Source organism: Pelobates fuscus, chromosome 5 (genome assembly GCF_036172605.1).
Source record: "Pelobates fuscus isolate aPelFus1 chromosome 5, aPelFus1.pri, whole genome shotgun sequence".
In the NCBI taxonomy this organism is placed as follows: domain Eukaryota; kingdom Metazoa; phylum Chordata; class Amphibia; order Anura; family Pelobatidae; genus Pelobates; species Pelobates fuscus.
The window spans coordinates 101,520,188-101,530,859 of record NC_086321.1 but is presented as its reverse complement, the minus strand read 5'-3'; positions in this window follow the sequence as shown (position 1 = coordinate 101,530,859).

Sequence of the window (10,672 nt, the reverse complement as noted above, 5' to 3'; positions counted from 1 at the left end):
GAAAACTACAGTAATCGCTGTTGTGGCATTACTAGACTAAATGTTATCTATATATCTATGCACGAAAAATAAAGAATAAAAAAAAATGACACAATATTAAAATATGGAATCAAATATTTTAAAAAATATAAACATTTTTTAGAAATATTTTTTTCCCCTCAGTTCACATTTAATAATTCCTATACACCAAGTATAAATGAAGAAAACTAACTCAAAATAGATTCACTAATTAGTTCTGATTGCTAAAATGTCCAAAATGTCTAGGATTTCAATACATTTTATAGGTTATAAAACAAATACCGCAAGGAGTGAAATACATTTTAAAGCTAAACCTTTGCAAAATCTGGCATGCTGAGATTACAAAAGTAATCGTAGTCACAGAATCCAAAACTGGTACACAAGTATATACGTAGAAAGTACATACCCCAGGCTATGTAACTAAGAGCATTTTGACAATCTTTAACTATTTTATTACAATCCTAGGTAAAAAAAAAAAAAAAAGTCTTATTTTAAGGAAATTCACCGTCCATGCGTGCCCCTTAAACCATTCCTGAACAATGTCTTGCAGTGTGGCAGGGTACTGTGAAGTAGTGTTGGGCTTAACACAATATGGCCATATGGTGGAACTAAATCCCCACGTTTGTTTGCTGAGAGAGGTGATTGTAAGTAGCCTTATAAAATGTTAAAATGTAATTTTATGTGCTCTGTTCCATAATCTGTTTTATGCCTTCTTCCCATGGTGAATCCTGCTACCACCTTCTTCAGGTAAACAACGCACAAACATGAGGCCAGCCACTTAATTTAACCCCTTAAGGACAGAGCTTCAGAAGCTTGACTTACGCTTAATGACACAAGCAATTTTTGCATTTTCTTGCTGTTTGCGTTCAACTGCAATTTGCATCTCTCTCATTTATTGCACCGACACATATTATATACTGTTTTTTAAAGGACAGAAAGGGCTTTAATTTGACATAACATATAAATATATAAATGCTTACTTATTATAAAAAAAATACAGAAAAATGCAAAAAAAATGAAAAATATTGTTTTTTTTACAGTTTTTGCAATCATAATGTGTGCATAATTAGTGCAGGTTAAGGAAAGTAATTAAAAATAAATTAATTTATTTGTTCTGATTTACAGAATATATAATGTGTCTGGGATTTTCAGTTTTTTTTGGTAGTTACAGGTCACAAAGCACAAGGAGTAAAATAAAATTTTAATATGGAGCGATTTTAGAATTTGGTATGTTTGTCTTGTAAGCCTAATAGCCATAAAATAAAACAAAATTGCCACACAAAAGTATATATTTATATAAAGTAGACATCACAGGCTATTTACCTAAGGTTGTTTTGACACTTTCTACGTAGCCATTTTACCGCCAACCTCTGCTAAATATTGGAGTAAAATTCTGTTTTTGGGGGGTTTTCGCACACAAACGTATAACAAAGAACTTCTCATGTGTATTTTGTAAAGTTGTTGTGTGCTATTCCTGTACAAAGTTTTATTATGTGTTCAGTTACTTCTGCTGAGTACAACGGTACCCCCATTGTATGTCTTTGGCACTATTTTGTGAAGCTACAGTGCCATATAGGAGACCTGTCCTTTTCAGTATTCACAGTAGAATTTTGAGAGACGGATATAATGAGCCTATGCTTCCATTTGGGGTATTATAACAGTTTGACTGTTCAAAAACCCCCACAAAGGCCTACCATTTGTAAAAGTAGACACTCCAGGGTATCTCATAAGGTGCATATTGTGCCTTAACATGCCCCCACTTTTTTACCATTACATGCCAAAGTATGTGGTAAAAAATAATTGTGTGCATTTTTTACATACGGATTGCATTTTTGCTGGGCATTTTGTATATTTCATATGTGCCACTAAGTTCAAACCCCCCAAATTATGCTCAGCTAAGTCTTCTGAGTAAAAGGACACCCCCATTGTATGTCTATGGCACTATTTCGTGAAGCTACAGTGCCATACAGGAGACCTGTCCTTTTCAGTATTCACAGTAGAATTTTGAGAGACGGATTTAATGAGCCTATGCTTCCATTTGGGGTATTATAACAGTTTGACTGTTCAAAAACCCCCACAAAGGCCTACCATTTGTAAAAGTAGACACTCCAGGGTATCTCATAAGGTGCATATTGTGCCTTAACATGCCCCCATTTTTTTACCATTACATGCCAAAGTATGTGGTAAAAAATAATTTTGTTCATTTTTTACATACGGATTGCATTTTTGCTGGGCATTTTGTATATTTCATATGTGCCACTAAGTTCAAACCCCCCAAATTATGCTCAGCTAAGTCTTCTGAGTAAAAGGACACCCCCATTGTATGTCTATGGCACTATTTCGTGAAGCTACAGTGCCATACAGGAGACCTGTCCTTTTCAGTATTCACAGTTGAATTTTGAGAGACGGATTTAATGAGCCTATGCTTCCATTTGGGGTATTATAACAGTTTGACTGTTCAAAAAAAAAAAACACAAAGGCCTACCATTTGTAAAAGTAGACACTCCAGGGTATATCATAAGGTGCATATTGTGCCTTAGCATGCCCCCATTTATTCACCAATATATGCCAAAGTATGTGGTAAAAAATAATTTTGTGCATTTTTTTTACATACGGATTGCATTTTTGCTGGGCATTTTGTATATTTCATATGTGCCACTAAGTTCAAAACCTTCAAATTATGCTCAGCTAAGTCTTCTGAGTAAAAAGACATCCCCAATGAATGTCTTTGGCACTATTTTGTGAAGCTACAGTGGCATATTGGAGACCAAGCCATATCAGTTTTTACAGAACTTTGAATTTTGACGCTGGACCTATGTGCAATTTCCAAGCATCTTCGTAAGTTTTAAATTCAAACTACCCCACAAAGGCCTACCATTTCTTAAAGTAGACACCCCAGGGTATTTCAAAAGGCATATTTTGAACCTTAGCGTGGGATAATTTTTCCGCTAGCTTGTACCAGGTGTAGTGGTAATAAGCGTTTTTTCTGCCTTTTTGACACACAAAGTGAGTTTGCACAGTATATTTTGCAAACCTTATGTGTACCACCACTCTATAATACTTTATATGTTGCTCAGCTATGTCGGCTGAGTACAAAAATACCCCCGTATGTACCTTTGCCAGGTATATGTGGACATCGGAGGGGCACATTTGGGACACAGCCATTCCATTTTTTTTTCAAACTTTACATTTTTACGCTGTGCCCATGTCCCATTTTAGAGTATTTTACCAGGCTATATAATCCAAATACTCCATAAAGCCATACCATTTCTTAAAGAAGACATCCCAGGGTATTTCAAAAGGCATATTTTGAAAATTAGTGTGGGATAATTTTTCCGCTAGCTTGTACCAGGTGTAGTGGTAATAAGCGTTTTTTCTGCCTTTTTGACACACAAAGTGAGTTTGCACAGTATATTTTGCAAACATTTTGTGTACCACCACTCTATAATACTTTATATGTTGCTCAGCTATGTCGGCTGAGTACAAAAATACCCCCGTATGTACCTTTGCCAGGTATATGTGGACATCGGAGGGGCACATTTGGGACACAGCCATTCCATTTTTTTCAAACTTTAAATTTTTACGCTGTGCCCATGTCCCATTTTAGAGTATTTTACCAGGCTATATAATCCAAATACCCCATAAAGCCATACCATTTCTTAAAGAAGACATCCCAGGGTATTTCAAAAGGCATATTTTGAACCTTAGCGTGGGATCATTTTTCCGCTAGCTTGTACCAGGTGTAGTGGTAATGAGCGTTATTAAATGTATTTTTTTACTTTTTAAAACTTTTTTTACTTTTTAAAACTATTTTTTAAACTTTTGTTTTGCTTATTCATTTTTTTAAAGTTTCCTAAACTTTCGTAAAACTTTTTTTTACAGATTTAACATTTTTCTAAGCTTTTTCTTTTACCGTTAACCCCTAACTAGCAGTAAGCAGCACTAACAGTAAATTCCCCATTTTCCCATAACTCCCACCCACCCCAGCTAGCAAAATATTTAATTATACAATATTTAAATTAGTTAAATAAATTAATTTAACCCCTGAGGGTTAAAAAATAAATAAAAGTTAATCGTCAGGGGTTAAAAAAAAATTAGATCACAGTATAATACTGTGATCTGTATTTTGATCACTGTAGGCAGTGATAGACTGGCAGGCAAGGGGTTAATTTTTATTTGGACTGGGTAAAGGGTTTTTTTTTTTTTTTTTTTTACTTAAACGTTATTAAAACTTTTTTTTTACTTAATTTTTTAACTTTTTAAAGCTTATTTTAAAACTTTTTTTAACGTTAACCCCTAGTTAGCCTAACACTAAATCCCCCAATTCCCCACTAACTTCCACCCTCCCCAGCTAGCTAAATTTATAATTTTAAAATATTTAAATTAATTAATAAAATAAATTTAACCCCTGAGGGTTAAAAAAAAAAGAATTAACCCTCAGGGGTTAAAAAAAAAATCAGATCATATTAAAATGTAATCCCTGCCAATTGATCACTGTAGTCAGTGATCAATTGGCAGGGAAGGGGTTAATTTTTTATTAATATGGGTAAAGGGGGGGTAAGATTTTAATTTAACTTTTTTTTTTAACACCAGGGGGCAGGATCACTGCAGATCCGGCTCCCTGCACTTCACACTGAACCCGGAAGTGCAGGGAGGCGGAGGTGAGTATAGAGAGCACATGTGCCCGCTCTGGCATGCTGTCAGAGCGGGCACATGTACTCTGACAGCCCGATCCGGTGCTCCCGGTCTGCCTCTAATGCAGAGGCAGACCGGAGCACCATTAACCCCACGATCGCCGCGATTGCGGCGATCTGGGGTTAATTTTACCGCGTGACGGACGAGGTCCGTCACCCGTCGTTAAGGGCATCCCCAGGATGACGGACCTCGTCCGTCACCCGTCGTGAAGGGGTTAAAATAAAATGTGCTTCATCAAACCAGATGCTTTTCATGGGCACTCTGATTGGTATGCGGCTATGCAGCCCCATACACAGAACCCTGTTGCTGGCTCGCCAGTTGTCCTTCCCTCACCACTTTTGGTAGGTACTAACTGCTGCATACCCGGAGCACCCCACAAGATGGCAAGTTTTCTAGATACTCTGACCTAGTTATCTATTTGGCCCTTGTCAAATAGCGACTCAGATCTTTTTGCTTGCCATCCACCGGATCTAAAAAAAAATTGTGATTCTTTAGACCAGGCAACCTTCTTCCATTATTCCATGGTCCAGTTCGGAGTCTCAAGTGCCCATTGAAGGTGCTTTTGGCAGTGCCAGGGGTCATCATGGGCACTCTGGCCAGTCTGCGGCTACACAGTCCTATACTCAGACAACTGATATACACTGTGTGTTCTGGCCTTACTATCATGTTCATCATTGAGTTTTTCAGCAATTTGAGCTTCAGTAGCTCTTCTGTGTAAATGAACCAGATAAGCTAACCATCGCTAATCACGTGCATTAATGAGCCTTGGGGAGCCATGACCCTGACGGCGGTTCACGAGTTGTCCTTCTTTGCATCGCTCTTGGTAGGTACTAACCACAGCATACCGGGAACCCCCCACAATACTTGTCATTTTGGAGATGCTTTAACCCAGTCTCACTATAGGGCCTTTGTCAATGTCACTCGGATCTTTTTGCTTGCATTTCTTTCTTGCTTCCAACACATGAATTTCAAGAACTGACTGTTAACTAGCTGCCTAATATATCACACCCCTTGACAGGTGCCCCTGTAAAGATATAATCAATATTATTCACTTCACCTGTCAGTTTTAACCCCTTAACGCCGTTACGGCGTTCTATGCCGTCGCGGCTTTAAAGGGCTTTAAAGCCGTTGCGGCGGCATAGAACGCCGTAACGGCTTGCAGCCCCAGGAGCAGAGGTGTACTCACCTCCACCGCGATCCTCTTCTGGGGGGCTGTCTGAGAGCCCAGGCAGCCCCCCTCCGCCAAATGAGGCCCCCGGGGGCCATGTGATCGCTCTATGGATCTGCCAGCAGGGGGACTGTCTAAAATATTAGACAGTCCCCCTGCTGGTAGGTAGTGTAAAAAAAAATATTAAAATGTTATAAAATAAATTAAATGCCTTTTTATATATATATATATAATATGTATATATATTATATATATAATATATATACATATTATATATATGTAACGTCATACGTAATGTATTTTAATATTAATATTAGTATATATATTAATATTAAAATACACTTAGAATGACGTTACATATATATAATATGTATATATATTATATATATAATAGATCTACATATATATATTATATATATATACGCACAATTACAATAATAAATAAATAAAATAATTAAATAAATAAATAAAATATTGAAACAAAATATAAAATAAATTATATATTCATATGTAATTTCATTCTAACTGTATTTTGTTATTAATATATATATATTGGAAACAGAATACACTTAGAATGACATTCTATATATATCTATCTATATATAAAATACAAATAACCGCAAATATATATATAGAGATAAATACATATAATTACATAAAAGATTACATTAGTATACACGTAGAATTTATATACCTATAAATGCATATATATTAAAATTCTACGTGTATATTTAAGTAATTTTTTAACATAATTATGTCATTTGATTAATTAAAATTTGATTGACATGCCTGACAACACAGGGAGAAAGTGCAGAGAATTTAATTCGCAAGCACTATATTAGACCCTGTAACTCTCCAAGACACCATAAAACCTGTACATAGGGGGTACTGTTTTACTCGGGAGACTTCGCTGAACTCAAATATTAGTGTTTAAAACTGGTAAATTGTATTACAACGATGATATTTTAAGTAAAAGTGACGTTTTTTGCATTTTTTACAAACAAACTGCACTTTTATGGACTATATTATTGTTGTAATATGTTTTACTGTTTTAAAACACTAATATTTGTGTTTAGTGAAATCTCCCGAGAATAACAGTACCCCACATGTACAGGTTTTATGGTGTTTTGGAAAGTTAGAGAGTCACATATAAGGCTTGCATTTCATTTTTTTGACATTGAAATTTGCCAGATTAGTTATGTTGCCTTTGAGACCGTATGGTAGCCCAGGAATAAGAATTACCCCCATGATGGCATACCATTTGCAAAAGTAGACAACCCAAGGTATTGCAAATGGGGTATGTCCAGTCATTTTTAGTAGCCACTTAGTCACAAACACTGGCCAAATATTAGTTTTTTGCTTTTTTCACACAAAAACAAATATGAACGCTAACTTTGGCCAGTGTTTGTGACTAAGTGGCTACTAAAATAAACTAAACATACCCCACGTTCAATACCTTGGGTTGTCTACTTTTTCAAATGGTATGCCATTATGGGGGTAATTCTCATTCCTGGGCTACCACACCGTCTCAAAGGTAACATTACTAATCTGGCAAATTTCAATTTGAAAATGGAACGTTCTATATTTGACCCTGTAACTTTCCAAAACACCATAAAACCTGTTAATGGGGGGTACTGTTGTACTCGTGAGACATCGCTGATTACAAATATGTGCATTTTGTTGCCGTAAAACCTAACAGTATTATGACATTTACAGCTAAAATGTGAGGCGGAACTACAAATTTAAAAAAAAATTCAAATTTCTCACAGTTTTTTTTAATTTTATTCATAATAAATTGTTTCATATACAAATATTTTATATGAAATGAAAGCCCTGTTTCTCCTGAACAAAATGATATATAATAAGTGTGGGTGCATTTAATATGAAAGAGGGGAACTACGGGTGAACAGACATATAGCGCAAATTCCAGTTTTTGTTTACGTTTTGTTTTGATCAGAACGTGTACTATTTACTCCGTCCTGAAGGGGTTAATGTTATGACTGGTCAGTGTACATGTATGCAACACAAATGTAGTTATGTAAGTCTGCCACTAGATGTCACCTTTGTTCTTTAAAAGTAGGCTGGTTTACCTCACACAGCATGAATGAAAACTTTGCAAGATGAGTAACAGATGACATGAGGTGTGATACAATTGTGCAAGTCAAAAAGACTAACATATGTCTGAAAGATGTGCAAATGCCAACAGAGCAAAATGTAATGTTCTCATTTATTCATATTATAGGAATATATTTGAACACTACATAAAGGGACACTGAAAGCACAGTAACTGCTTCTTTTGATTGAAGTGGTTATAGTGTCTGGAGTCCCCGGGCACTGTCCTTCCATTCAGCGATAAACTGTTTTTACTGTTTAAATGCTAAACATTCCATCCCATCTGTGCTACTTGGGCTAGTGAGAAAGCATTAGCCTAAGCAGCACTGCGTTTCTGTGATTGACTAAGTTTGTCAGCTGACCACTTTCAGCCTGTGACAGCGCCCATTGCTGTATGAATTGGTATGGCTAGAATGAAGTGTGTAACCTAACCTGGATAATACCTCCAAGAGTGGGTGCCTGGGGATGGCCAGGAAACCTTCTTCAGTGCTAAACTGCTGGAAATGTTTTAACACTGACAGTGCCAGGGGACTCCATCTCTATGAAGTGGTCTGGGCAAGGCTGCCGTCAGAAATTTGGGGGCCCCTGGCACAGCTAAAGGTCTGGACCCCCGGGACCCGCTTCCCCTGAGTCCGCCCACAGGGTTCTACACACAGGGCCAATCCGGAGTTGCCCACATAGATGTGAATGCAGAATGTGTGTTTGTGTAGTTGATGTAGTGTGTGCATAGTGACTGCCGAGTGTTTATAGTGAATGAAAAATGTGTGCTTGTGTAGTGGATGTAGTGTATAATAACGACAGAGTGTGTACCATAGTGAATGCCATTTGTGTAGTGGATGTATTGTTTGTGTGTATAGTGAATGCACAAATATGCTAAAAATCAATATATATATATATATATATACAGTTGCAAGAAAAAGTATGTGAACCCTTTGGAATGATATGGATTTCTGCACAAATTGGTCATAAAATGTGATCTGATCATCATCTAAGTCACAACAATAGACAATCACAGTCTGCTTAAACTAATAACACACAAATAATGAAATGTTGCCATGTTTTTATTGAACACACCATGTAAACATTCACAGTGCAGGTGGAAAAAGTATGTGAACCCCTAGACTAATGACATCTCCAAGAGCTAATTGGAGTGAGATGTCAGCCAACTGGAGTCCAATCAATGAGATGAGATTGGAGGTGTTGGTTACAGCTGCCATGCCCTATAAAAAACACACACCAGTTCTGGGTTTGCTTTTCACAAGAAGCATTGCCTGATGTGAATGATGCCTCGCACAAAAGAGCTCTCAGAAGACCTACGTTTAAGAATTGTTGACTTGCATAAAGCTGGAAAGGGTTATAAAAGTATCTCCAAAAGCTTTGCTGTTCATCAGTCCACGGTAAGACAAATTGTCTATAAATGGAGAAAGTTCAGCACTGCTGCTACTTTCCCTTGGAGTGGCCGTCCTGTAAAGATGACTGCAAGAGCACAGCGCAGACTGCTCAATGAGGTGAAGAAGAATCCTAGAGTGTCAGCTAAAGACTTACAAAAGTCACTGGCAAATGCCAACATCCCTGTTTGCGAATCTACAATATGTAAAACACTAAACATGAATGGATTTCATGGGAGGATACCACAGAGGAAGCCACTGCTGTCCAAACAAAACATTGCTGCACGTTTACAGTTTGCACAAGAGCACCTGGATGTTCCACAGCTGTACTGGCAAAATATTCTGTGGACAGATGAAACCAAAGTTGAGTTGTTTGGAAGAAACACACAACACTATGTGTGGCGAAAAAGAGGCACATCACCAACATCAAAACCTCATCCCAACTGTGAAGTATGGTGGTGGGGGCATCATGGTTTGGGGCTGCTTTGCTGCGTCAGGGCCTGGACAGATTGCTATCATCGTAGGAAAAATGAATTCCCAAGTTTATCAAGACATTTTGCAGGAGAACTTAAGGCCATCTGTCTACCAGCTGAAGCTCAACAGAAGATGGGTATTGCAACAGGACAATGACCCAAAGCATAGAAGTAAATCAACAACAGAATGGCTTAAACAGAAGAAAATACGCCTTCTGAAGTGGCCCAGTCAGAGTCCTGACCTCAACCAAATTGAGATGCTGTGGCATGACCTCAAGAAAGCAATTCACACCAGACATCCCTAAGAACAGTTATGTAAAGAGGAATGGTCAAGAATTACTCCTGACCGTTGTGCATGTCTGATCTGTAACTACAGAAAACGTTTTGTTGAAGTTATTGCTGCCAAAGGAGGTTCAACCTGTTATTAAATCCAAGGGTTCACATACTTTTTCCACCTGCACTGTGAATGTTTACATGGTGTGTTCAATAAAAACATGGCAACATTTCATTATTTGTGTGTTATTAGTTTAAGCAGACTGTGATTGTCTATTATTGTGACTTAGATGATGATCAGATCACATTTTATGACCAATTTGTGCAGAAATCCATATCATTCCAAAGGGTTCACATACTTTTTCTTGCAACTGTATTTGTTTGATTATTACATAATTCAATAATTGGCGGTCTAGGTGGGAAAGGAAGACTGCATAGATTGTCTGTCTCATCCTTCCGTTTCCCCATCTCTTATTTTAGATTCTCCATATCTGTTCACCTTGCACTTGCCTCTGCTCCTAATTTTTACCTTTTTTATTTAATCT